General features: G+C 48.9%; 1 protein-coding gene across 2 annotated transcripts in view; it reads right to left on the bottom strand.

Moving 5' to 3' along the window:
* GPSM3 (G protein signaling modulator 3) overlaps positions 1 to 25,263 on the bottom strand; it is a 100,373-nt gene that overhangs the window by 67,182 nt on the left and 7,928 nt on the right. The window contains exon 1 of one of the 2 annotated variants that reach the window (XM_078645860.1): positions 9,957 to 10,210. The exons of the other annotated variant lie outside the window; for it this stretch is intronic. The gene's annotated coding sequence lies outside the window, so the exon portion shown is untranslated. Of the gene's footprint in view, positions 1 to 9,956; positions 10,211 to 25,263 lie in introns of those variants that run through there. 2 annotated transcript variants of the gene reach the window in all.

Raw genomic sequence — 25,263 nt, 5'->3', positions numbered from 1 at the left:
AACAGTCCAGTCCGAACTACAAAAGCCATGTCCTTCCCAGAACGGAAACAAGCATCCGAGGACCGGCCCGGTTTCGAGGTAACACCTCTCATCAGCCCGGCTAGCTTGATTCCAGTGGTGTGGAGTGCCTGGGACTCACGTCTGAGCATCCCCAGTACACTTAGAGCGGTAACTGCAAACAAAACAATGATGGACAGAATGTGGATCAATGTCACACATTCACCCCAGTCCAAAGATCTGGGCCCAAATCCATCGTTTTTCCACTCCACACCACCCTGGGTTAGACAATGGCGATATGCAAATCAGCGCTGACCCTGTGCCCCATGGGAACAGTCCAGTCCGAACTACACTGTTGTGTTTGCAATTACCGCTCTAAGTGTACTGGGGATACTCAGACGTGAGTCCCAGGCACTCCACACCACTGGAATCAAGCTAGCCGGGCTGATGAGAGGTGTTACCTCGAAACCGGGCCGGTCCTCGGATGCTTGTTTCCGTTCTGGGAAGGACATGGCTTTTGTAGTTCGGACTGGACTGTTCCCATGGGGCACAGGGTCAGCGCTGATTTGCATATCGCCATTGTCTAACCCAGGGTGGTGTGGAGTGGAAAAACGATGGATTTGGGCCCAGATCTTTGGACTGGGGTGAATGTGTGACATTGATCCACATTCTATCCATCACTGTTGTGTTTGCAATTACCGCTCTAAGTGTACTGGGGATACTCAGACGTGAGTCCCAGGCACTCCACACCACTGGAATCAAGCTAGCCGGGCTGATGAGAGGTGTTACCTCGAAACCGGGCCGGTCCTCGGATGCTTGTTTCCGTTCTGGGAAGGACATGGCTTTTGTAGTTCGGACTGGACTGTTCCCATGGGGCACAGGGTCAGCGCTGATTTGCATATCGCCATTGTCTAACCCAGGGTGGTGTGGAGTGGAAAAACGATGGATTTGGGCCCAGATCTTTGGACTGGGGTGAATGTGTGACATTGATCCACATTCTGTCCATCACTGTTGTGTTTGCAATTACCGCTCTAAGTGTACTGGGGATACTCAGACGTGAGTCCCAGGCACTCCACACCACTGGAATCAAGCTAGCCGGGCTGATGAGAGGTGTTACCTCGAAACCGGGCCGGTCCTCGGATGCTTGTTTCCGTTCTGGGAAGGACATGGCTTTTGTAGTTCGGACTGGACTGTTCCCATGGGGCACAGGGTCAGCGCTGATTTGCATATCGCCATTGTCTAACCCAGGGTGGTGTGGAGTGGAAAAACGATGGATTTGGGCCCAGATCTTTGGACTGGGGTGAATGTGTGACATTGATCCACATTCTGTCCATCACTGTTGTGTTTGCAATTACCGCTCTAAGTGTACTGGGGATACTCAGACGTGAGTCCCAGGCACTCCACACCACTGGAATCAAGCTAGCCGGGCTGATGAGAGGTGTTACCTCGAAACCGGGCCGGTCCTCGGATGCTTGTTTCCGTTCTGGGAAGGACATGGCTTTTGTAGTTCGGACTGGACTGTTCCCATGGGGCACAGGGTCAGCGCTGATTTGCATATCGCCATTGTCTAACCCAGGGTGGTGTGGAGTGGAAAAACGATGGATTTGGGCCCAGATCTTTGGACTGGGGTGAATGTGTGACATTGATCCACATTCTGTCCATCACTGTTGTGTTTGCAATTACCGCTCTAAGTGTACTGGGGATACTCAGACGTGAGTCCCAGGCACTCCACACCACTGGAATCAAGCTAGCCGGGCTGATGAGAGGTGTTACCTCGAAACCGGGCCGGTCCTCGGATGCTTGTTTCCGTTCTGGGAAGGACATGGCTTTTGTAGTTCGGACTGGACTGTTCCCATGGGGCACAGGGTCAGCGCTGATTTGCATATCGCCATTGTCTAACCCAGGGTGGTGTGGAGTGGAAAAACAATGGATTTGGGCCCAGATCTTTGGACTGGGGTGAATGTGTGACATTGATCCACATTCTGTCCATCACTGTTGTGTTTGCAATTACCGCTCTAAGTGTACTGGGGATACTCAGACGTGAGTCCCAGGCACTCCACACCACTGGAATCAAGCTAGCCGGGCTGATGAGAGGTGTTACCTCGAAACCGGGCCGGTCCTCGGATGCTTGTTTCCGTTCTGGGAAGGACATGGCTTTTGTAGTTCGGACTGGACTGTTCCCATGGGGCACAGGGTCAGCGCTGATTTGCATATCGCCATTGTCTAACCCAGGGTGGTGTGGAGTGGAAAAACGATGGATTTGGGCCCAGATCTTTGGACTGGGGTGAATGTGTGACATTGATCCACATTCTGTCCATCACTGTTGTGTTTGCAATTACCGCTCTAAGTGTACTGGGGATACTCAGACGTGAGTCCCAGGCACTCCACACCACTGGAATCAAGCTAGCCGGGCTGATGAGAGGTGTTACCTCGAAACCGGGCCGGTCCTCGGATGCTTGTTTCCGTTCTGGGAAGGACATGGCTTTTGTAGTTCGGACTGGACTGTTCCCATGGGGCACAGGGTCAGCGCTGATTTGCATATCGCCATTGTCTAACCCAGGGTGGTGTGGAGTGGAAAAACGATGGATTTGGGCCCAGATCTTTGGACTGGGGTGAATGTGTGACATTGATCCACATTCTGTCCATCACTGTTGTGTTTGCAATTACCGCTCTAAGTGTACTGGGGATACTCAGACGTGAGTCCCAGGCACTCCACACCACTGGAATCAAGCTAGCCGGGCTGATGAGAGGTGTTACCTCGAAACCGGGCCGGTCCTCGGATGCTTGTTTCCGTTCTGGGAAGGACATGGCTTTTGTAGTTCGGACTGGACTGTTCCCATGGGGCACAGGGTCAGCGCTGATTTGCATATCGCCATTGTCTAAGCCAGGGTGGCGTGGAGTGGAAAAACGATGGATTTGGGCCCAGATCTTTGGACTGGGGTGAATGTGTGACATTGATCCACATTCTGTCCATCACTGTTGTGTTTGCAATTACCGCTCTAAGTGTACTGGGGATACTCAGACGTGAGTCCCAGGCACTCCACACCACTGGAATCAAGCTAGCCGGGCTGATGAGAGGTGTTACCTCGAAACCGGGCCGGTCCTCGGATGCTTGTTTCCGTTCTGGGAAGGACATGGCTTTTGTAGTTCGGACTGGACTGTTCCCATGGGGCACAGGGTCAGCGCTGATTTGCATATCGCCATTGTCTAACCCAGGGTGGTGTGGAGTGGAAAAACGATGGATTTGGGCCCAGATCTTTGGACTGGGGTGAATGTGTGACATTGATCCACATTCTGTCCATCACTGTTGTGTTTGCAATTACCGCTCTAAGTGTACTGGGGATACTCAGACGTGAGTCCCAGGCACTCCACACCACTGGAATCAAGCTAGCCGGGCTGATGAGAGGTGTTACCTCGAAACCGGGCCGATCCTCGGATGCTTGTTTCCGTTCTGGGAAGGACATGGCTTTTGTAGTTCGGACTGGACTGTTCCCATGGGGCACAGGGTCAGCGCTGATTTGCATATCGCCATTGTCTAAGCCAGGGTGGTGTGGAGTGGAAAAACGATGGATTTGGGCCCAGATCTTTGGACTGGGGTGAATGTGTGACATTGATCCACATTCTGTCCATCACTGTTGTGTTTGCAATTACCGCTCTAAGTGTACTGGGGATACTCAGACGTGAGTCCCAGGCACTCCACACCACTGGAATCAAGCTAGCCGGGCTGATGAGAGGTGTTACCTCGAAACCGGGCTGGTCCTCGGATGCTTGTTTCCGTTCTGGGAAGGACATGGCTTTTGTAGTTCGGACTGGACTGTTCCCATGGGGCACAGGGTCAGCGCTGATTTGCATATCGCCATTGTCTAAGCCAGGGTGGTGTGGAGTGGAAAAACGATGGATTTGGGCCCAGATCTTTGGACTGGGGTGAATGTGTGACATTGATCCACATTCTGTCCATCACTGTTGTGTTTGCAATTACCGCTCTAAGTGTACTGGGGATACTCAGACGTGAGTCCCAGGCACTCCACACCACTGGAATCAAGCTAGCCGGGCTGATGAGAGGTGTTACCTCGAAACCGGGCCGGTCCTCGGATGCTTGTTTCCGTTCTGGGAAGGACATGGCTTTTGTAGTTCGGACTGGACTGTTCCCATGGGGCACAGGGTCAGCGCTGATTTGCATATCGCCATTGTCTAAGCCAGGGTGGTGTGGAGTGGAAAAACGATGGATTTGGGCCCAGATCTTTGGACTGGGGTGAATGTGTGACATTGATCCACATTCTGTCCATCACTGTTGTGTTTGCAATTACCGCTCTAAGTGTACTGGGGATACTCAGACGTGAGTCCCAGGCACTCCACACCACTGGAATCAAGCTAGCCGGGCTGATGAGAGGTGTTACCTCGAAACCGGGCCGGTCCTCGGATGCTTGTTTCCGTTCTGGGAAGGACATGGCTTTTGTAGTTCGGACTGGACTGTTCCCATGGGGCACAGGGTCAGCGCTGATTTGCATATCGCCATTGTCTAACCCAGGGTGGTGTGGAGTGGAAAAACGATGGATTTGGGCCCAGATCTTTGGACTGGGGTGAATGTGTGACATTGATCCACATTCTGTCCATCACTGTTGTGTTTGCAATTACCGCTCTAAGTGTACTGGGGATACTCAGACGTGAGTCCCAGGCACTCCACACCACTGGAATCAAGCTAGCCGGGCTGATGAGAGGTGTTACCTCGAAACCGGGCCGGTCCTCGGATGCTTGTTTCCGTTCTGGGAAGGACATGGCTTTTGTAGTTCGGACTGGACTGTTCCCATGGGGCACAGGGTCAGCGCTGATTTGCATATCGCCATTGTCTAAGCCAGGGTGGTGTGGAGTGGAAAAACGATGGATTTGGGCCCAGATCTTTGGACTGGGGTGAATGTGTGACATTGATCCACATTCTGTCCATCACTGTTGTGTTTGCAATTACATACACTCACAGCATCTGTTCAGGCGTACACGATGCCTCCACCTCACCAGAACACCTAATATTCCGTACAGGGTTCGTCTATTGTCCTAGTCCAATTGGTTCAGGCTAATCATAGTTAAAAGATTCAATTATAAAGGGTGCACTGCTATGTTAAATTAAATCTCAGAACTGCAAATAAGGTTTCACTGTGATATGGCGTCATTCAGTAGCCTTATGTACAATGCTGCTGGCCTGCTACTGTATCCCAGAACTATCGACTGAGGTATGTCCAATGATGCCAACCAAGCTGCACAGTGGAATAGACCGGCTCAGCAACCTACATACTTGTATCTGCCTGTCCCTCCCTCTCTGAGGTTATAGCATGCCTGGATGTCTCCAAGAAGGCAATGCTCCAGTCCTGATTGTTACCTTTATAAATCACTGTTTTCTGGAGTGTTAGTTAAAATGTGGTTCAACTGAAGTGAACCAGGACTACAACTCCCATAATGCACTGGGTGTATTACCAAATATTCCGAACTGCAGCACTGGCATTATCTGGTAAACTTACCCCTCTCAGAGAGCATGGCTTCCTGACTATCCTGTCTGTTAGCTTTCGGTTAAACCACTGTGTGCACAACCATGTCACAACGAAAGGTCTTTGCAAATACGAGTGACACGCCAGCATAGGGCACGAGCCGGTAGACAATCTCCCTGGGCACAGCACCTTCATGTGCCAACTGCTTACAGTGATTTAGTGATCACATAAAAAGTACACAGATACACTAGATGTATGGCTACCACAGTGCCCAATAGTTCATGTCATCAAAAAATGCGTAACACAAACATATGCCTACCAGCGCCAAAGAAACGGTTGGTGTATGTGCGTTTATAAAATATTTTTTAACATAACATAACAAATCAAGACTGCCTTAGCACTAGTATGTAGGTAGAAGCTGTATAAGGAATTGGTAAAGCCCTCTGGGCTCTTGTTTCTGACACCAAATCATAAAAACACACAGCTCAATGAATAAAGTGCCAGATTTGTATTCTGCCGGACTGTCCTTTTCTTCGCCAGGGCAACGGAGTAAGTTTCTCCATCGCTCTTACGGAGGTACCGTCCGCCAGATTAGGAAATGACTGCCAAGCAGGTTGGCATTTACTAAAGCATTGCTAGAAACAACCGTCACAGCAGTTCCTGCAAAGGCGTGTTCCAATTTGGTGCAGGGCTCCATCAACATGACAGAGCCGTTTACCAAACTTTGTTCTTTTTATTTTTTAAATGAAAATCCTGCTTCAGGATTTTCTTTTTTAAAGTAAAGAAATAATGCCACCCTCGCCATTGAAGTTATCTTCCATGCCAAGGGGGCATTTCAGCCCATCCTAATGGGGTGGATGGACATATAGCCAATTCTCTGACGGTCCTTGCTCCGTTGGGACGTCAGAAAAGCTTAGCCATGGTGGAGACAGAGTAGCCACCGAAGTAGCCAAACTATGTTCTGTCCACATTTAAATTGGGTGGGCGGATTACTGTGTTGGCGGGGAGGGAACATCATCACAGTTGCAACAGAGTACCCTCTCCGCCAACATATAAATTAGGCCGTAAGTGCCAAACTAAGAGACCTATTGGAATACAATATCCATAATACATCATCAACGGGAGACCTATTCAAACACAATACCTAGAACACATCCTCACTGGGAGACCAATCTGAGCACAATATTAGTAACATCACCACCGGGAGACCTCCCAGAAGACAATATCTATAACACATTATCTCTGGGAGACCTATTAGAACACAATGCCTAGAGCACATCCTCACTGGGAGACCTACCAGAGCACAATATCCATAACACATAATCACTGGGAGACCTATCCGAGCACAATATCATTAACATCACCACCGGGAGACCTCCCAGAAGACAATATCTATAACACATTATCTCTGGGAGACCTATTAGAACACAATGCCTAGAGCACATCCTCACTGGGAGACCTACCAGAGCACAATATCCATAACACATAATCATTGGGAGACCTATCCGAGCACAATATCATTAACATCACCACCGGGAGACCTCCCAGAAGACAATATCTATAACACATTATCTCTGGGAGACCTATTAGAACACAATGCCTAGAGCACATCATCACTGGGTGACCTACCAGAGCACAATATCCATAACACATCATCACTGGGAGACCTATCCGAGCACAATATCAGTAACATCACCACCGGGAGACCTCCCAGAAGACAATATCTATAACACATTATCTCTGGGAGACCTATTAGAACACAATGCCTAGAGCACATCATCACCGGGTGACCTACCAGAGCACAATATCCATAACACATAATCACTGGGAGACCTATCCGAGCACAATATCATTAACATCACCACCGGGAGACCTCCCAGAAGACAATATCTATAACACATTATCTCTGGGAGACCTATTAGAACACAATGCCTAGAGCACATCATCACTGGGTGACCTACCAGAGCACAATATCCATAACACATCATCACTGGGAGACCTATCCGAGCACAATATCAGTAACATCACCACCGGGAGACCTCCCAGAAGACAATATCTATAACACATTATCTCTGGGAGACCTATTAGAACACAATGCCTAGAGCACATCATCACCGGGTGACCTACCAGAGCACAATATCCATAACACATCATCACTGGGAGACCTATCCAAACACAGTATCAGTAATACATCATTATTGGGTGACCTATCTGACCACAGTATAAATAACACATAAGCAATCAGAAACATTTAGAAAGTAAACCCCCATCCACAGACAGCTGAAAGAGCTACATAGACATATCAATATCAGACTGTGCACACTACACACCAGACACACTACAGGCTACAATACAGCCCTTCCTCTGTAACAGTGTACACTGCATCCATCCGCCACATCCTGGTACACACTGCAGCCTTTTCACCATGGACCTCTGTAGAACAATCCCCTACTGCTGCCCTTCCCCTACAGCCAGGGCTTTAACTAGGAAGCAAAAATGTGGTGGTACTCTGAAAGAGCTGTAGACAAAGAAGCAAAACTATGGCTGCTCTACAACAGAGACGTGGCCTAAGGACGGAAATTAAAGCATGTGAACTAAAACCCAGTGCTTCACACATTGTAGCACCTGAATAGTATTTGTTTGTCTGTGAGTTTTGTGTTATTGCATACAGACATATCATATGACATCAAATAAAAGCCAGACTTATTGGGTTTGCCAATGCTTGTTGGCTGGATCACATAAATGAGTAACAATTATATTATTGGGAGTAATTAGAAGTGAAAATGTTTTCGTTTTGAAAATATAGACCTGCCAACTGCTAAAAAAAAATGTATAATGCGTGAGGAGGGGTGGGGCTTAATGCCCAGCAAAAGCTGAGGCACTTCTACGCGCCCACAAATCCACCACCAAAAACAAATAAAAAAAACCTCAATACTACAGGCAAACGCTTGGGAAGGTTTCACACCCCATAATGAAAGTGTTTCCAGCTCACATTTTGTTTCACGTGTAATATCAGCTTTTCACCAGGCGACCGTGTGAAAGGAGCAGATATCGTGTTTCACACTATGACACCGTGTGAGTTGTCAGGCCTGAAAATGAGACTGCGAGTTAAACATTACTAAGGTCTGTGGAAGGGTTCTTCAGTGTGTCTCAACCTCTCCCGTTCTGCCCTTCACACCACTTTCGTTTGCAATCTTCACTCTGTTAGAAAAATAGACTTTTTCTCCTGACATCTTTCTAAAATTTGCAATCTGCACGTTTCACACGTCATCTTCTTTTTACTGTCTTTCACTCTGCGCTTCTGCATAAACCTTTTTTCATCACCTGCGCTTCACCATGTCTTCTCTCTATTACACACAAATAAACTTTCCATATAGATCACCTGTAAACACAGCATTTTCTTTTCCTTTGGTGCTACCAATATTTCAGCAGCTATGTGTGTAAGCCTCCTTCATACACGTCCGCATAAAATGGAAATTACAATTGTACGTGTGTGGCCATTGCTATGCCCACTTCACAGAGAGGCCATGGATTGCATGAGCAAGTAGTGCAAACGCAATTGGGAACCACTGACAGGAACTGTGAGAAACTGGCACTCCCGTCATGAACCCCCACCCATAGCCTGATCTCACCCAGACACCTAGAGGCGTCGCCGTTCACAGAGTACAACACACAAGGGTGAAAATGTTTCATGACAACAATCTACAGAAACACTTAATCTAGCAAAACAAATACTCATAGGAAATTTCAGATGATGTAGAGCAGGTGAAATGTACACAGGACTGCATGGACGACGTGCATTACCCAAAGGGATTTTACAGTCACGAGTAAGAAATCGATCGGGTTTTTTCCCCAGTAAAGTTGAGGTCGTGAATATACAGCCCTTCCACCCTACAACTTCACCGTCATTTTGCCAGAGCGCCCTTTTCACACACAATATACAGGTGCTTTTAAAACCATATTATATACTTGTAAGCACGGCGCCCCCAGCGTCCGGTGCGGTGGCACCGCTCGCACCGCCCATGGGCTAGCCCTCAATACAGCCCTTCGCTGTATCTATGCGCACACTGCAGGCCTTTTTGTAGTGCATCCTACAGACCCCCTACTGTCAATAACAATTAATATGTACTCTGTACATATCACACGTCACGGACTGAGTGACCAGGCCCCTAAATGGATTGTAAGCCGTCAACTGCAGTTCACGCACACATCATGCAGCAAGCTCTCAACCTCCCGAGCTATCCACGGGGCTCCCATAAATCTCTTCCCTTTTTTTGTTACTCTTTATCGCCCACACGATGCACTTTGTACCTTTGATGACGCTGCACTCTGGCGCACAGGCACTCCTGAAATAAAACGGTGCTATGGTCGCGTGTCCTCTCCCCTGCCTCACAGACCATCTTTTGCACCGGTCATCTCACAGCCCTGCAGTTCTTGCGGGAAGAGACCTCCCCCACCCCCTGGCGTGTCTCCTCGGCCTACCTCACAGCGTCCTCCGGGTGGGCTCCATGCTTCCTTCTCGGTGCACTCCCTTCTTTCTGCGTCTGCAGCAGGCCGCCCTGCCCCTGGCCTTCAAAGATGGCGCCTCACCGCCCCGTGGGGCGCTTGCCTCCTCTCCACACCCCAGGCTCGGGCCGTTGTGTCACGCCGCCCTCTGATTTGCCTTAGGTTTCCTGGCCCTCTCTTCCGTGTCTGAGGTCGCCCCCAGTCCCCATTGTCGTCGCAACGAGCGCGATACGTGTCTCACCACTTCCTGTGTCGCCGACCACAGCGGAGGCGGTGATGCTGCCTCGCGCAACTTCTGCTTTCTTGCTGAAGTAACACAAAAAGGAAAAGCTAAAAAAATAAAATGTAAAGCCAGTGCCATGGTTGCTTCAAGCTACCAGGAGTCTTCAGACGACCCACTTGAGTTTTGTCCAAGTTTAGGGGTCTTTCTTTCAAAGGGCGAGGCAACCTCTATTTTAGGAGACAATCGATAACAGGGGGTGATTGCTGGGCGCCATCTTGTCACTGTTTGGCATCCACTTCTTCAACTTGGTAACTTCAGAAACAACTAGACAACACGTTTTGGTGCCCATGTCCCGTTACTCAGTCAAGGGCTGCTGTGAAACCAACACCACACCAACACAACATAACACACACTGAGTACTCTCACACCGATTGGCAGAAGTCCAGAAGAATAGACAAAGGAGTAACCTGTAACATATGGTAGGAAGCTGGGACAGGCGAGGCCACAAGAACATGGAACATAACTGACTCATTTTATCTTACTGCCATTTAAACAGGGCAACATCTGCCACTGATGGGCACTCCTGTGCCTTCAGTAGTCCAGGGTGGCGTTCCAGATTCCAAGTTTTTCATCTCAGACCTGAGCCGGCTCATTCAGATGGGTCATCAGAAGGATCAATCAATAAATCAGGGGTTTGTAAAGCGCACTACTCACCTGTTACGGTCTCAAGGCGCTATGGGGGGAGGAGGGAGTGTGCAGTTCCGTTGGGGGCACCTGAAGAGCCTGGTCTTGAGGTTTTTCATGACCTGGAGCAGAGTGGGACTTTGCCAGAGGTGGAGTGGAAGGTCCTGGGTGCGAGGTAGGAGGCGGCTTTCCACCCACTCTAGTCCTGTAGATGCGTGGGACGGTGGCCAGGGAGAGGTCAGCTGAACAGAGGTTTATCTTGGGGGGCGTGGAAGGAGACGTTTTTTGAGTTAATGTGGTCCGATGTTGTGGAGGGCCTTGTATGCGTGCGTGAGCAGGTTGAAAGTTATTCTTCTTTTGACGGGGAGCCAGTGGAGATCGCAGAGCTGTTGGGTGACATGGTGTGCCAGGGGGATGTCAAGGATTAGTCTTGATGTGGCGTTCTGGACCGTCTGGAGCTTGCGGAGGAGTTTTTTGTTAATTCCGGCATAGCGGGCATTGCCATAGTGCAGTCTGCTGATGATGACGGCATTCGTGACAGTTTTTCTGGATTCAGAGGGGATCCATCCGAATGTTTTACGGAGTATACAAAGGGTGTTGAAGCAGGCTGAGGATACGGCGTTCATTTGACAGTTCATAGTGAGCGATGAGTTCAATATGATGCCGAGGTTACGTGCATGATCTGTCGAGATGGGTGTTTTTCCAAGGGAGAGTGCCACTAGGTGTCGTCCCAAGCTGAGGGGGTGGAGCCGAGGATGAGGACTTCTGTTTCCTCTGAGTTGAGTTTCAGGCAGCTGTCCTTCATCCAAGGTGCTGACAGCTTTCATCACTCATTGGAAGTTGTGCCTGGTGATGTTGGATTCCTTGGTGAGGGAGAGGATGAGCTGGGTGTCTTCAGTGTAGGAGATAATGTTGAGCCCGTGGTTTTTGACAATGTTTGCGAGGGGGGCCATGTAGATGTTGAAGAGGATGGGGCTGAGGGAGGATCCCTGGGGTACAGCGTCAGATTGGTAATGCGGGCACTCAGGCAAGGCCAGAGGGGCTGGTGTCCAGTTCCAGCTGTGGGCTGCTTTTTTTTAGCAGTCTGGGGGGCTGATTTGGGTGGTTTCTGCGTTGTTAGGATACAGCCAGCGGCCCAGTGGGTGCCTGAGTGGCCTTTCTGGAGGCAGATGGGTGTCCATTACCTCCCTGTTATCAACGGGCAGAGGTGTTACTCCCTTTCTCTCGCTGGGTCGGCCCATTAATATATGCATATTGAGCGAGGGCAGGGGGCCTGAGCAGAAGTGGCCTCACTTGTTTTCAGGTGTGTTTCACCAGTGTAAACTAATCCGTGCATTTTTTTTTTAGCCCTCCCCCTTTTTTTAATAAAATTTCACAGAAGCTGTGTTTTGCGGAAAGGCAATATGCAAATGTGGGCCACTTATTTTTTTGCGTGCCCGGCCCGATTTTTAATCCTAATCCAACCCTGCTGGAGTACTCCGCATCTGGTCTCTGTCGGTTCTGAGAGGTAGGGCGGGAGTCTGACTTTCTGTGTTCTTCCTGTGAGGAATGAGCGTATTCAGTCTAGGGCCTTTTCTCGGATGCTGGTGCTGTGGAGTCTGGTGGCTAGTGTGCAGTGGGAAGACGGTGTTGAAGGCTGCCGATAGGTCCCGGAGGATGAGGGCTGCTGTATGGCCCCAGTCGAGGTGGGAACGGATGTTGTCAGTGGTGGTCTCGGAGGGTTGTCTCGGTGCTATGGTTGCTGCAGAATCTGCATTGGGAGATGTCTAGGACGTTGTTAGTTGTTGGCTTCAATGAAGCTTGCTCGTTGAGTGTTGACGGCCTTTTTGATTACCTTGGCTGCGAATGGAAGCAGCAAAATGGGCCTAAAGTTCTTTGAGGTCTATCGGGTCTGCGGAGGGTTTCTTCAGGAGGGGGTTGACTTTGGCGTGCTTTCAGTCATCAGGAAATTTGGCGGTCTTGAGGGAGCAGTTGATCGTTCAACATAGCTCAGGTGCGATAGTTGTGGCCGCCTTGTGGAAGATATAGGGCTGACAGGGGTCTGAGGGTGCTCCAGAGTGGATGCTCTTCATGGTCTTTAAGTTGTCTTCTGTCGCAAGTGGGATTCACATGAGTAGGGTCTGTTGGGTGGTGTCACTGGGGGTGAGAGTTGAGGTGGTGTAGAGGTGCTTGGTCGTTGAAGTTGTTGTAAAGCGTCTTGTGGGGAAAGAAGGTGCTGAGCCTGTTGCAGAGGTCTTGGGAGGGTTGGACATCTGTGGTTTCGCTGTCAGGTTTGGCAAATTCCTGTATGATGGAGAAGAGTTCCTTTGAGTTGTGGGCGTTGGAGAGTCTTCTGTCTTGGAGTAAGTTGCATTTTGTGGATTTGAGGAGTTGGTGGTGTGCTGTGGTGGCCATTTTGTAGGCGTGCGAGCTTCAAGGGTTTTGCTGTTTCTCCATGTCTTTTCAAGTCATCAGAAGGAGCGCTTGGATTCTTGGAGTGCTGTGGGGAACCAGCTTGTTTTCTTGTAGTGTCGTCCTGTAGACTTCTGGAGGGGGGGGGGGGTGTTAGCGCAGTTGGTTATCCATCAGCGGAGGTTGCTTGCCGCGGTGTTGGCGTCTAGCGTCGTTGGGGGGAGGTGAGGTGTTCTTCGGTGACTGTTCTATCTTCTGCGTGGAAGGCGGCACGTGTGCTTGTGTGCGGTGGGTTTTCTAAGGAGAAATGGATGCAGTAGTGGTCCATCCACAGCAGTTCTGTGGTGTGGCTGAAGAAAAGGCTGTTTCCTCCTGAGAAGACTGGGTTGAGAGTGTGTCCTGCTGTTCGGGTGGGGGCGGAGACAAGTTGCTTCAGTCCTATGTTGGTGAGGTACTCTAGGAGAGCGGTGGTGGAAGTTTAGGTCTCCGAGTAGTATGTAGTCTGTGGAGGCGAGGGCGCGATGAGGTCATCGATGATGGTGAAATGAGGGCGGGGGCCAGACGCTCTGTAGACAAGAGTTACGCGTAGCGTTGTTTTGAGGTTGATCTGTATCTGGAAGTGGAGATGTTCCATAAGGGGAGGCATCGTCCGGGTCATTGGTTGTCATGCGGAGGGAGCTTTTGTGGATGATGGCGATGCCTCTTCCTGGGCGGGTGGGGCGGTCTTTTCCAGGATCTTATATCCGTCTGGGATGGCGGTTGCGTTGTCAGGTAATGAGTTGACATTGGTCCAGGACTCTGTGAGGAAAGCGACGTCGGGCATGTCTGTGCAGCGAACGCACGTTGAGGAGAATGAAGTTCAGTGGCTTGAGTGCGTTGGCGGGCTGGTGGCTGCTGCTGGGGTCCGGAGGTGGGTGAAGGCGTGGCGGCAGTGTCAGCAGGAGATCGGGCATTGGGTGTTGCTCTGCATCGAGAGCTGGCAGTTGTTGCTGCGTCCGGGGTTTAAGAGTGTGGAGGGTGCTGGGGTCGTAACGGCGGGGGGTCGGGGGACCTGGGTCCCTGGCGCTGGTTGGGGTCGGGTCGTGGACGGTCGCTCATGGGTTTGCCTTTGGCGTGCCAGCGGTCGCCATTAAGTAGTGGTCAGGAGGAGGGTGGTCAACTGTGAGTGACACGCTAGGGGGGAGGGGCAGCGGGAGCATTAGCGACGGGGAGTGCAGGAAGAAGGATCAGAAAAGTGGGGGCAAAAGAGAACAAGCATTGAAAATGCAATAGGTCTCGCCTTTGATTAAGTTAAAGCCATTTACTTCGCTAATGGTATTGTATTCTAGCTTTGCATTATTTAGTTTATATTTGTGATATGGGCATATATTTGCTCTCCCCTCGCCCCTTTTGTCTGCCTCATGCTATTGTAATCCTCACTATACGAAATTAACACACATACTATTCTTCTAATCATTCACCTCCCAAATCTGAAACACTGCTCTTTTCCTACTAACGCTATGCTTTAAACTACTACACAGCTAACAAAACAATTCTAACTACATACAACTACAACATATCACAAATGTACACTAAATAATGCTAAGCTAGAATACAATACCATTAGCAAAGCAAATGGTTTCAACTTAATCAAAGGCAAGACCTATTGCATTTTCAATGCTTGTTTCATTTTGTTTCAGCTCGCTCCGAGAGTGCATGTTTTCCCGATGGCTCCCTCCCCCGCCTAAAGATATGTTCCTCTCTCCCACATATGCCTTTACCGAGGGCAATATACGCACGAAGGTCTTTAAATTTACAAAAATTAAACACAATCAGTTTTTAAAATGTCACCCACTTGCCCCCAAATAGTCTCATGAGAATCCCCCTAATGTAGCATCAAAATGCTGAATGCCCTTTCACCAACACTGTGGCTAGGAATCACCCATTACTGCAAACATCCCTGTGAGCAGCTTTTGTGGGGCTGGGATCGCCACCTGGATGTGGGGCCCTCCTCTAGTTTAATGGTGACAGTGACCCCTTGTGGCAGCTAAGGTTATCTGCCTTATCGAGAGTATATCAGAAGAAAACCATGCTAAGCCTTCTTTTGTGAAAAATACTACATTTATTAGTAGCGGGAGGTGGGGGGGCCTGAGGAGAGCGGAGTCTTGGGGTAAACAGCCTGGGCTGCTCCCTTCCCGTGATGGCTCATCTGATAGTGGAGGGGGCGACAGACCGCCATCCTGGGGTTTTCATACTGTTATGAGGCCAGTATTCCTTCAGCACACATTTCAGCAGAAGATGTGTGTTTTAGGCTTAGACACCCCGACACAGCCGTGCCTTTACTTGTCATGTCTCACCTGGGCTCAGCAGCCAGTGATGTGTGGGTTCACATCTGAAACGATGGAAACAATATCTGAAATACACCAACCACCAATGTCTTAAACGTGCCCAAAATAGTACAGCAGAGCCCCCATGTCCCCTCTCCCTCCCCCACACCTTTCACCCCAAGGACAGCAAATACTGTGATTCATGTGTTAAGGATGTCTCAGTGTTACATAAACAGGTAGGTGTAGATTCTTGGTGCTGGATGTTGCTCTCCTACGTGAGGTTACTGTGCCGGCTTCAATGAGTTGTAGGTGTGGGTTCTTGGTGCTGGATGTTGCTCTCCTACGTGTGGTTGCTGTGCCTGGATAGTGTGCCGGCTTCAATGACTTCTAGATGTGGGTTCTTTGTGTAGGATTATGCGCTCCTACGTGTGGTTACTGTGCCTGGATAGTGTGCCGGCTTTAATGACTTCTAGATGTGGGTTCTTTGTGTAGGATTATGCGCTCCTACGTGAGGTTACTGTGACTGGATAGTGTGCCTGCTTCAATGAGTTGTAGGTGTGGGTTCTTGGTGCTGGATGTTGCTCTCCTACGCGAGGTTACTGTGCCTGGATAGTGTGCCAGCTTCAATGAGTTGTAGGTGTGGGTTCTTGGTGCTGGATGTTGCTCTCCTACGTGAGGTTGCTGTGCCTGGATAGTGTGCCGGCTTCAATGAGTTGTAGGTGTGGGTTCTTGGTGCTGGATGTTGCTCTCCTACGTGTGGTTGCTGTGCCTAGATAGTGTGCCAGCTTTAATGACTTCTAGATGTGGGTTCTTTGTGTAGGATGATGCGCTCCTACGTGAGGTTGCTGTGACTGGATAGTGTGCCGGCTTCAATGAGTTGTAGGTGTGGGTTCTTGGTGTTGGATGTTGCTCTCCTCCGTGAGGTTGCTGTCCCTGGAAAGTGTGTCGGCTTCGATGAGTTGTAGGTGTGAGTTCTTGGTATAGAAGGGTGCGCTCCTACGTGAGGTTGCTGTGACTGGATAGTGTGCCGGCTTCAATGAGTTGTAGGTGTGGGTTCTTGGTGTTGGATGTTGCTCTCCTCCGTGAGGTTGCTGTCCCTGGAAAGTGTGTCGGCTTCGATGAGTTGTAGGTGTGAGTTCTTGGTATAGAAGGGTGCGCTCCTACGTGAGGTTGCTGTGACTGGATAGTGTGCCGGCTTCAATGAGTTGTAGGTGTGGGTTCTTGGTGCTGGATGTTGCTCTCCTCCGTGAGGTTGCTGTCCCTGGAAAGTGTGTCGGCTTCGATGAGTTGTAGGTGTGAGTTCTTGGTATAGAAGGGTGCGCTCCTACGTGAGGTTGCTGTGCCTGGATAGTGTGCTGGCTTTGATGAGTTGTAGGTGTGGGTTCTTGGTGTTGGATGTTGCTCTCCTCCGTGAGGTTGCTGTCCCTGGAAAGTGTGTCGGCTTCGATGAGTTGTAGGTGTGAGTTCTTGGTATAGAAGGGTGCGCTCCTACGTGAGGTTGCTGTGCCTGGATAGTGTGCTGGCTTTGATGAGTTGTAGGTGTGGGTTCTTGGTGTTGGATGTTGCTCTCCTCCGTGAGGTTGCTGTCCCTGGAAAGTGTGTCGGCTTCGATGAGTTGTAGGTGTGAGTTCTTGGTATAGAAGGGTGCGCTCCTACGTGAGTTTGCTGTCCCTGGAAAGTGTGTCGGCTTCGATGAGTTGTAGGTGTGAGTTCTTGGTATAGAAGGGTGCGCTCCTACGTGAGGTTGCTGTGACTGGATAGTGTGCCGGCTTCAATGAGTTGTAGGTGTGGGTTCTTGGTGTTGGATGTTGCTCTCCTCCGTGAGGTTGCTGTCCCTGGAAAGTGTGTCGGCTTCGATGAGTTGTAGGTGTGAGTTCTTGGTATAGAAGGGTGCGCTCCTACGTGAGGTTGCTGTGACTGGATAGTGTGCCGGCTTCAATGAGTTGTAGGTGTGGGTTCTTGGTGCTGGATGTTGCTCTCCTCCGTGAGGTTGCTGTCCCTGGATCGTGTGTCCCCTTCGATGAGTTGTAGGTGTGAGTTCTTGGTATAGCAGGGTGCGTTCCTACGTGAGGTTGCTATGCCTGGATAGTGTGCCAGCTTCAATGAGTTGTAGGTGTGGGTTCTTGGTGTTGGATGTTGCTCTCCTCCGTGAGGTTGCTGTCCCTGGAAAGTGTGTCGGCTTCGATGAGTTGTAGGTGTGAGTTCTTGGTATAGAAGGGTGCGCTCCTACGTGAGGTTGCTGTGCCTGGATAGTGTGCTGGCTTTGATGAGTTGTAGGTGTGGGTTCTTGGTGCTGGATGTTGCGCTCATACGTGAGTTTGCTGTCACTGGATAGTGTGTAGCCTTCAATGAGTTATAGGTGTGGGTTTTTTGTATAGGATGATACGCTTCTACGTGACTTGGCATTGTGTGAAAATTGAGCGTCTAGGTCAATGTCACTAAGTTAAGTTTGGAGCAGATGTTACGAGTGAGAACAGTTTGGAGTAGTTTTCAATGAGAGATGTAGACACTGAGCTGAGTGGGAATGAGAGTCAACCTGTGGAATAAGCAGACAAGAACCTCAGGGCAAAATGGAGAAGACAGAAGTGAGAGGACAAAAGTAGACGGCGCATGGAAACTGCAGGAGATAAAATGAAAGGAGTACTGAGACAGGGCGTGGATAAGGCTGGGGGCACTTGGCTTAGATCCTTCGACTTACGTGCATGGGTGAGTAAAGCTTACTAAAGGAGCAATGTCTTGTGTAGATCCTGATTAATAGCCTATCTTTAGTTTGAATATTTTCCCAGGTGTAGAATAGTTCCTCTGGCATTTCAATGGAAGCAAGTCCTTGATGCGGAATGATAAACAAACAGCCAATAGCATGAGGTGAGAGAAAAACTCCTCTCGGTGGAACCAAAACCTACCCTAGCTATTTTAAACAATTGGTAGAATTCGACTAGATCATGCAGATAGCTACCCCGTCAACCCAGACTGAAGAGATCCCTCCATCCAATTTTCACTTCATATCTCTACTTCCTTTTGCACTGGAACTCTTGAGCGGCAGTATATCACTGTATACTTTTTCACTGAGATACCATTATTTAGAAGGCACTACATCAAAAAGTCACTACTGTAAATACTAGAACAGTGAATAAGATAACAGTTAACCCTCAAGCATAAATCTTACTTTAACCACATGCGGGCTAGCGGTTTTCCCGCTGTGCGCTGCGTTTTTTTTAAAAAACGCGTTACATGACGAGCTCAGCTCGTCATGAGCGTATGAGCGTCGTCACTCATGACGAGCTGAGCTTGTCATGAGTGCGGAAGGGGTTAAATCTACCTTTGTCCTAAACCTGACTCAAATGCTAACCTTAAATCTAAACCTATGCCTAATCCTAGTCCTAAACCTAATATCTACACTAATCTGCACATTAGCCTTAACACTACCTCTTACCATAAACCTTAACTTAATTCCAACTTTGTCTTTTCCTTACTTTCTGTATCATCTACGTACACATTTATTCTCAAGCTCACACATCTAGCATGGTTTAGGGCTGTGCACCCAAGCACTGGACCACTGGGGATGCTGCTGAACCATCTCAAACACAATTCATCATAGACAGAGATCATCGCCTGTGAAAACTGAGTGAAGCATTGCCCGTCCACCTACTGGCCTTGGAAACCTTCATCAACTATCCAATAACATACCAAAGGTTATGTTATGCCTATTTGTAGAGCACGCTACTCACCCGTGAGGTTATCCAGGTGCTTTGCAGGCTGGTACATGGTGGTCTCCCAAGGTGAAATTATGGGAAAAGCCAGGTCTACAGCTTTTTTGGAAGTCAAATGTAAATGTATGTGTCTTGTAAAGCGCACTGCTGCCCTGAGGCGTCGTGGCGCTGTAGACCGCTGGGGAACCCGTCCTGGCTATCCCTGTGAGATGGTCCCTACTGGGTATCTCCAAGGTGAAACCAGGCATCCCCGGCGAATGTGAGGGGCCGTTGTAGAGATGAGGCAAGCTAATGCCCAGAGTTGCCGAGTGTGATCTCTGGTTAGAGTAGGCACCGAGGCGAGAATTATCGAGTCCTTTGACCCTGGTCCACGACCCTGCCGCATCGGGAATTGAACCCTGATCCTGGGCCGTTCTTTGCTTCCGGGTCTGCCGCCTCTAACCAGTGAGCCACATCACTCCACGAAGCAGTGATGTGCTGTAGGAGAACGATCCATGCTTTGGGTGAGATGTACGAGAAGGTGCAACCTCTGGCTCTGTATTTGTGTATGCAGGGTACGTGTGCTAATAGGATTACGACTAAGCAGAAATGTCTGGGAGGTTGGTGAAGTGCATGTGGTTGTTGTGGAGGGTGGGGCCTATGTTGTGTAGTGATTTGTATGTGTGTGTTTGAGGCTTGAACTGAATGCTTTTGTGTATGGGGAGCCAGTGGAGGTCCTTGAGGTGTGCAATTATGTTGGTGACTTCTTCACCAAGCAAACTCTGCTCCATTCTTTCTCTTAACTAGGATTCTCTCAGAGGGCCAAAGTGCCACCTACTTGGTACGGTCTCACCTGGCTGCGATAACAATCTTTTCACCGGAGTCTCACTCTACAGATTACAAAGACTACAGAAAATTCAGAAAGGGGCCACCAGACAAACACATCATGACCACATCACTCCTCCTGTGTATGCTCTCCACTGGGTACCCGTTGCTTTACGCACTTCTTTCAAAGCTTGTTCATTCGTCCACAAATTCAACAAAATCAGACCGTCTTTCCTTCAACTGAAACTTTGCCAATACACTTAAAAGAGGGCCCTCCATTGACAACAGGCCCTTTTGTCTGTCCTCCCCCCCCCCTCAATATAAAAAGTGCATTTACTGTACTTCTTTCATTGTACGGACAACCATGTTCTGGAATTCTCTCCTGGCCAAAGATAAAGAATATTGAGAATCACATCAAATTGAGGAGGCGGTAAAGTGAATAGATCTCTTCCACCGGATTTGGCACAGCAGAACCAACACTAGACTGTGCCTAAACCCAGCATTATACTTGTTGTAAAATGTGCAGAACAACCATCCAGTTCCAAACAAGACAATGAGTTCCCACACAGTTCACTCTGCACACCAACAGCCTCACAAACCTAACAATGGAGAGAAGAGATAGATACACAAAGTTGGCAAGCATCCGCACATACTAACCCCTACCCTCAACTCCATAATTATTGTAAATGTGTAACCTTTGGAAACCTCTTGTGGCTTCTATTTTGCTAGTTTGGTTTATCTGTATTTGTGATTTGCCTGCATCTTTGTTACTATTATTCATCCTATTGTATTGTCGCTTACTTCACGTGTAACCAGGGCACAAGTCCTAAAAAAATAAGTGAAGGGAATAACAAAGTTAGGCAGTATGCAAGTGACATCATGGCACGTGCCGTCAAAGAGCGTGGCATCGCACGTGACCACAAGATGTGACCTCACTAGAAGTGACATCACAAGAAGTGACTTCAGATATTAAGACCACATACATTATGAGTACATCAAGCTCATTACGAGATATAACAAATTAAATTTCAGGTTGGGATTGTGCCAAAAAAGTCGCGCAACCGGACGCACAATCTTGGCCTTAACTAATACATTCATTTATTTATTTTAAACCCTGTCACAAAGAAATTGGCAACAAGGGAAAGTATGGTAGTAGTTCTGCTTAATTGGTTGCAAAGTCTGCATTTTTAAATATTTTATGGGTTTAAGCCATCTGCTGCAGAGATCTTTGTGTGCCCAGAAAATCTCAATGGATAGTAATATAGGTAAGATAACTCTGGAGGTTATCACATTTTCTGGAGAGATCTGTGTTTTGTTTAGTCCTAGACTTGAATCAAAGTAGTATGGAAGGTTAATGTGCATCCTGCAAAGCACATCATGTACCATGCAGATGACAGATTTTTATTTTATGAAGATAGGCAAGTTGGTTACTGCTTTCAACTCAGAGATACTTTTGTTACTTGTAGTTCATAAATTCTAATCTTTCTAATATAGCACAGTGAGCTGTGACTGACATGTGATTCCTAAATCGTGTAACCCTCTCTGTCTGATGTACCACATCGTGTTCATTGATTTACACACTTACATGATTTACTGTCAATGTATAATGTGTATGTATCGTAAAGAGCTCTGACACCCTGCATTGGGTTGCATAGCACTATAAAAGAAATAAAATAGTGCTATTTAAATTATCTGTATAAATACTGGGACAGATCAACACATCTTACATTCTTACAGTGCATGCACTTATATACAGGGACTGAACAAAGTCAAAAGCTACCTCTCTTAAGTACCTGTGGAGTGCAGTGGTGTAACGAAACTTGAGGGGGCCCTCCTGCAAAGAACATGGAGGAGGACCATACACTCCAGACCCAGTCAGGAGGTCTTAGGCCAGGGGTCTGCCACCCATGCACAGTGCCGGAGGGGGACCCCTGGAAATCAGGGTGGACCCCTCGCATCGCATGGCTAATGTCACGCCACTGGCTGGAGGTGAAAATTTAAAAAAACCTTGCTACCTGCACGTTGCTCCTGGGAATGGAAAGCAGACAACGTGCAGGCGCTGCTGAACGTGTCCCAGTGTCTGAAAATTACACCAGGATAAGTTGAGCATATTTCTGTGGGGCCCAACTTCTTAGCAGGGTGGACGGCGTCTACCCAGTGAAAATAGTGTGTGGGCGCTGTCTACCGGCATGTACCCACCCCCCCGACTCGTGCCGTGCGTGTAACGACCCAATATGTATATGACCTTAAGGAAAACCCAATGTGAATTAATCACAAGTGCCTTTAGAGCACAACGTAGAAAGATTATCTGCAACATGATAAACGAAAACTGTAAAATAAATTGCTCTTGCCCTGAAATGCACCCCCTGGGCAGCAGTGGGCGTGGCGTACACTGGAAGGTCAAATTAATTATTCTAACTCCAGTCCTAGAATATTTGGCAAAGAGCAGCTTTCCACCAAACATTCCAGGATGCTCATTTTCTATTCTAACTTCAGTCCTGGAATATTTGGGGGTAAATTATAAATCCCAGAAGTATTTGTAGGAAGAGTTGAAAAGTACTAATTTTGAATGGCAGAAAGTGCTGCCCTGAGGGCACATAGCTCAGGCCAAAAAACTAGGAATACCAATAAATGTACATGGCTGTGACATTGGGCTGAACTACTTTTCAACACGCTATTGGTTGGAAGCGCACACGTGACATGGGACAGACACTATGACACCAGGCAGCTCAGGTCTTAGAACTCAGGGCAGGGCTGCTTTAAAGATGGAGACACGTGGAGGGAAGTCACACTTGTACACGCTGCCATTTTCCTTCCAATTAATAACTCAGGCCCAATTACTCGCCTGTCTTACTTAATTACAAACCAGGAGCGAGCAGGGTGGCATTTTTTTTATTTGTCTTATTTATTAATGCACATACTGCGCCACCTTCACACTCGGTTAATTAATATCAACTCTCGCTTGCTGCTTAATTGCATTGAACCTAATTAGCCGTGCAAACGAGGTTTGCATGCGGAGGGAGGCCAGCCGGTCGGTACCGGGTGGGCAGGAGTGGCTAGGTAAGTGTTAGGAATTACACAAGAAGTGGGCGGAGAGGGGGGCTTCGAGCACCAAAATGTGGGCGCAGCTGCAAATCTGCGTTTTATGGGGTGAGAAAATGAAGGGAGGGGGCAATCCGCTTCCGCTGACGTTCACACCTTGGAATAAGAAATAATGTAACAACATTGCGTGTTCTGGGGTGAGTAAACAAAGCACGTGCCCTCCTCAAAGCGCCTAAAAGGCTCGTCAGAGGTAGTAAGCGCTATATGGTGGACACAATTACAATTTGCTCCAGTGAATTACTCTCACGTTGTAATCCGGTTTCGGGCTCACATTCCACTGCAACCAAAGCAAGAGTTTTCCCCCATAAGGGAAATCCCCGTCCTATATGGATCGGGGTCTAAGAAGGTGGTTGCTAAGATCAGTATATAAAATCAGTGGCGTGTGAAAACTGACCTTTTAGTAAGTACCCTGGGGGGTAAAATATACGCATTTCTCATATTTAAAGCTTTTCCGCCAACAGGGAGTGGCAGTAACCGGACAACATGTTATTTTAATTGCCTTAATATAGCAATAAAGCCACTAATACACGTTATACAAAAAAAGCATTGGCAAAACCAATAAACCGCTTTAATGTCTCAAATCGGCAAACAGCATTTATGCATGGCTGTGTTAGCAACCGGCTACCACTTTAAAGCCAGACATCTTGGCTTTATTCAAGTTTGTTTTTACTAAAATGACACTACATAGAAAGTGAATGAAAAAAAACGCAGACCGCAGAAATTAGAACAAACACTAAAATAATCTTTCACCAGGTGCGCATTCGTGAAAAACAAGAGTCACCCAGAAGAAGGCACCCTGAGGTAACCCCAGCGCATGCACGTCAGGGCACAAGGCGCTGTCAGCTGCAAACAGTAAAGCGCACACACAGCCCTTCATGCAGTCTTCAGCTGTGAAAGTGAGGACGCCGCAGGCACAGGTCAGCCCTGGGGCAAGCTGATGGGGGAAACCGAAGCAGCCTGGAAGTTCGCCCAGTCTGTGCTGTTTACATCCAGTAGATGGCAGCAGTGTGTAGGACAAGAGCGGAGCATCACAAGGCAAGCACGCATGCGTGTACAGTCAGACAAGGCATCTGCGGCCATGCTGTAGTGAGAGAATGCATTTTAAATATTGAAGTCTGGTAACAACCAGCACACGTCAGGAAGTACAATGTATTGCACAGCGGAGGCTCGTCCTTAAGGGTGGAAGGGCCCGCCCCCCTCCTTTTTCCCCACCTGAAGAGTGTCTCAGACTCAGCAAAGGCCAATCTGGCAGACGCTCTTCTTGTTTAGGCCAGGCATCTAGAAGCAAGACCTGCGCTAAATGTGCAAGCGGGCTCACGGCTGCCCGAGCTGAGCTTTGCAGGGCTGATGATGTCACATCCCTGTGGGTGTGACTTCCTCAGCAGTGGCAGCTCCTCCGTAATGGCGGAGGTGCATTGCCCCCTTGTCTGGCACGTAGCCAGCAAAGAAAAGTAAAGATAAAACGATGCTCTAGCATTGTTTTATTTTTCGTTTGCCAGCTTGTGCACACCCTATTCCCTAAGTGCTCATGTGTGTTTGGCCGGCCGTCTCCAGCTGACCAAAACACACATGCGCACTTAGGTTTTCTCCAGCCCAGCTGCATTGAGCAGCCAGGCTGGAGAAACCCCCCAGTATCGTCTGAGCAGGGTGTCTTTTCTGCCTGCTCAGACCAATCCGCGCGCTGCTCTGCACCACAGGGATTGCCTGGGAGTCTGTCCCAGGGGCTGCTGGGACACAGGAAATGGGCAGCAGGAGCAACGCGTCGCGGGAGCCAGCCGGCGGCGTCAGGTACGTTTTAAAAATTATTATGAATCCCCCTCCAACCCACGCGCTTGCTCTCACCCTCCACTCCCTCCCCCCAAGCTCACCCCACTCACTCCACGGCCCCACCACCCTTTGTTACTGGCGGCCACCACTGCTCTTCAGCCGGACAAAGTGCTTGGTCTTACCCCTCATGATGCCCCCACCAGTCCAAAACCAGTCCCCACCCTTCTGGCCCACCGGGAAAACGCCTGGTGCCCGCTACAGCCAGTCTGGCCCTGGAGCCAGCAGTTCCAATCCTC

Source organism: Lissotriton helveticus, chromosome 5_1, assembly GCF_964261635.1.
Source record: "Lissotriton helveticus chromosome 5_1, aLisHel1.1, whole genome shotgun sequence".
NCBI classification, from domain to species: domain Eukaryota; kingdom Metazoa; phylum Chordata; class Amphibia; order Caudata; family Salamandridae; genus Lissotriton; species Lissotriton helveticus.
The sequence above is the reverse complement of the archived record's forward strand: the minus strand, read 5'-3'. Positions and strand labels throughout refer to the sequence as shown.